The following is a 4,177-nucleotide window of genomic DNA, read 5'->3' as shown; positions in this document are numbered from 1 at the left end:
AAATACCTTCTCAGTTAACAGGCTGTAATGCAAACAGTCATTTTCCTGGTAGAACGATTTTCCAAAAGGAGAAGATAAGGCTGTTTTCTCCCCTGTCACAGCGATGAGACTTTGTGACCGTCTTCGTTATAAAAAAGAATCACCGTCCTTATGACATGTCCTCTAATTGATCAAAACTGCAATAGCAAAATGAGCATAAATATCCCCAGTCCCATGACTCTCGCCACGTTTGGACCGGACGGGCCTGAAGACACGAGAGAAACCTCTTCTGTGACCGTGTGCGGGCGCTCCGGAGGCTTCCCAGGGCCCCACCACCCCCAGGGGCCCGTCCTCACGGGCTGGACTGCGTGGTCCCTCCGGTTCCACTGTGTTTGGGGACTCGGGGCCTGGGCTGCAGGGAAGGTGCTCTCGCAGAGGGCAGTGGGCGGACTGCCCTGGAAACACTTGCTTCTCTCGCTACCCCCCCAGAGGCCCCCGCACGAGGTAGGCAGCCCCCACTGAGAGCCCATCTGGGATGCAGGCCCCCCGGCCAGGAACTCTCGCCAGCCCTTTCCAAGGGCTCTCCTTCCTCTCACCTGTGATCCTCAGGGGAGGGCCCCATGTGCTGGGGCCCAAGGGCCAGGTCCAGCCAGGAGGAAGGGTCTGTCTCTGGGTCCCCAGCCCCAGGCAGCCCTTCTGTCCCTTCTAGACACGAGGTGGAGGTGGAGGCTCTCCCTGCAGCTGGGTGGTGGGTGGGGGGAGAACAGGCCTGACCAGCCCAGACAGGCCCTCAGACAGGCCTCAGAGGGGCCTCTGCCCCCCAGGCTCTGGGCACTGAGCAGGGAGGATCTGCCCGCTGCGGAGGCTCTTGGGCGTGAGGAGCACATGGCGGGGGGGGGGGGGGGACACGAGCTAAAGGACCCCAGGGAGAGAGCAGAAACACGGAGTCCCCTCCCCAGACCGGGCGAGGAAGGGCCGAGGGCACAAAGGAATCACGAGGGACTTCCAGACGGAGCACACCTCAGCACCCTTGGTGTGATTCCGACTCCCTGGAGGAAAGAGGAGACACCGGGTTGAGACCCCTACCCAGGCCACGTGGGCACTTCACGACAGGCCCCGGAGTGCTAGCTGCTCCTTCGAGTCTGGCTGGGGCTGGCCAGGCTTCAGTTTCCCTTCATCTTCAGAGAAGCAGCTCATGAGCCCTGCCCTCGGGAAGATACGCCCTGGAGCCAGTCAGGGTTTCAGCCCTTGAGGCCAGAATCAAAGCCCTCTCTGAGCACCTCTGGACACCCAGGCTCCAGGGACGCCCCTGCAGACCCGTGTCCCCTGTGGCTGCACCGTGCTCCAGAGCCCCGTACGCTGTACTCCATGGGCCCCCCAGCCTCATCTCGGCCCATCTGCACGCCCCTCCACAGGGGCCCTTAGGCTGGACTGAGCACCTGGGATGCCTCTCAGTGGTGTCTGATATTCTGTCCCTCCGAGCAGGAGCACCCTCATGTGGTTTGGTTGGGGTCATGGCCTGGACGACCTAAAGTACATTAGAACCTCAAGAGTTAGTGCTCAGTTGCCCTTGGACAGAGTGATAGCATTAAATACCCGGTCGCATGAGTTGGTGGGGTCACAACCCCCCGGAGGGCAGGCCGCCCTCACACGTGCTGGAGTTCCCTGCAGTCATGGACAATGTCAAGGAGAGGAACAATGAGGAGAAATTAGGCCTTCTAGATATTTGTGAAATTTACAGAATACTTAATGGTGTATAATGGCACTGTGGCTATGCTCAAGAAGAGTCCTTGCTGGGGCATCTGGGTGGCTTAGTCGGTTGGGCGTCCAACTCTTGATCTCAGCTCAGGTCTTGATCTCAGGCTCGTGAGCTCAAGCCCCACGTTGGGCTCTGTGCCGGGCATGGAGCCCACTTAAAAAAAAAGTCCTTGCCTTATAGAGACTTATAGCATCTACAGAAGTTATAGGTAATATGACATAATGTCTGAAATTTTCTTCAGAACGTTCTTCAGAATCTCTTGGTGGGGAGGGAGGAGGGGCAGGTTAGCCCAGGGTGAACAGTGATGGAAGTTGGGTGAGGGGGACCCAGGGACTCATTAGACAGTTTTCTCTGCCGTGGCTGGGTAGAGTGGCCTCCAAAGATGCTCACGCCCTAATCCCCCAACCCAGGAATGTTCCATGTCGCCTGGCCAGAGGGACTTTGCAGATATGATGGAGTCATGGACCCTGAGGTGAGAGATGGTCCTGGCGTGTCCAGGTGGGCCTGGTGTCAGCACGAGGGTCCTGTAAGACAGAGGCAAGAAGTGTGGCAATGGAAGAAGAGATGCGAGTGATGGGCAGAAGGCACCGAGAGCCGAGGAGTGTGGTGCCTCTAGGGGCTGGAAAAGGCAAGCGACGGATCCTCCCCTAGGGCCTCCAGAAGGAACCAGCCCTGTGGACCGCTGGACTCCAGAACCCCGGCCTCCGGAGCCGTGGGACCATCCATCCGTGGTAAGCGGCTTAGTCTGCGGGGCGTGGCTGGCAGCCACAGGAAACTCACGCACTGCGTTTTGCAATGTTTGGAAATTTTCCATAATATAAAAATCTAAAAACATATTATCAGCCTCAATAATAAGAGTGCAGTTACTGGTCCATGAGCAGCCAGCCAGCCCATAGCACAGAACTGAGACTCTAGAAGAAAGCCCAAATACACACAGAGAGTTAGTGGGTGAGGCAGGTGGCATCTCAAATCATCGGGATGATCTGACCTTCTAAGAAACAGCGAGGCAACCGTTACTACAAACTATAAACTATAAAAAAATGAAATCACAAAATGTTTTTAGGAGAAAACACGGAAAGTTTCCGTTTCAACCTTGGGCTGAGAAAGGCCTTTCTAATGGATTCAGAATCCAAAAGCCATGAAAGATTGATAAATTCTACCACATTGAAGAAAAACAAATCTCTGCATGCAAAACAAACAAGGAAGCTTCCATCAGCAGAGTCAAAAGATAAACAGTAAACAGGAAAATATTTGTCACTCACAGTACGGGCCAAAGACTTAAGTCCTCCTCCAGAAAGTTCCCCAAGGGAGGAAAATACCAACATTAAAATAAGAGGGAAACAGACGGGCAAAGGACAGGAACTGAGGCTCTGCTGAGCAAAGTGCAAATGGCCCGCACACGTGAAAAAGATGCCCTTGCTCACTCATAATAAAGAAACGCACAGGGCGTCCAGCTGGCTCAGTTAGTGGAGCATGAGATTCTTGATCTGGGGTCATGAGTTCGAGCCCCACGTTGGGGGTAGAGATTACTTAAAAATAAAATGTTTAAAGGGGCGCCTGGATGGCACAGTCGGTTAAGCGTCCGACTCTTGGTTTCGGCTCGGGTCATGATCTCAGGGTGGTGGGATCGAGTCCCTCGTGAGCTCCACGTCCAGTGGGGAGGCTGCTTGAGATTCTCTCCCTCTGCCCTCCCCCTGCTTTCTCTCTCTCTCTAAAATAAATAAATAAATCTTTAAATAAAATAAATCTTTTAAGAAAGAAAGAAAAGAAACGCACACCAAGACTATCCTGAGTCCCTGCTTCTCACCTGTCATTGGTTTGACCACACTCCCCTCCAGGGAAACCAGCCTGGAGCATGAGCAAAATGGTGCAGCCTTGAGGAGGGTATTTTGGCAAAATCTATCAAAATGCCAAGTGCACGCACCCCTGGGCCCTGCCACTCCACTTCTGAGGATCTTCTACAAATACCGCAGGGGTGTGTGGTGACCATGGGCCAGCCTCACTCTGACCAGAACCGAGATGAATGCTGTCCACTGGGGACTCGGAAAACGCCCCAGGTCCTCGGGATGTGTGAAAAACGGCAAAGTACAGACCAGTGTAGACAGTGCTTCCTTTCGTTTTTGCTCACAAATACACAGTCTTCTTTCCTTGTGTGCGCATTCGAAGCCCGGGAAGGCAACACAGATCCGTAACGAGTCGTAGCCATGGGGTCTGGGCACAAATAGTGGTGGGTGGGCAGGGAGAGAGGCTTCCTGGGGCTGCCTTTTGTATCAATTTTGAGAAATCAAACCCACAAAAAGTGGTGTTTTTTTTTAATTAAAAAAGAAAGAGATTTGTCTCGTTAATACCTGAAATTTTCCTGTTCTATTTTGCTTTCATTTCTGAGAATTAAAAACAAACAAAACTAGAGGGGGAAAACCTGCAAACACCAAAATGTTA

Source organism: Leptonychotes weddellii, chromosome 11 (assembly GCF_054177405.1).
Source record: "Leptonychotes weddellii isolate Sample4059 chromosome 11, ASM5417740v2, whole genome shotgun sequence".
Lineage (NCBI taxonomy): Eukaryota > Metazoa > Chordata > Mammalia > Carnivora > Phocidae > Leptonychotes > Leptonychotes weddellii.
This window is presented reverse-complemented; position numbering follows the sequence as displayed.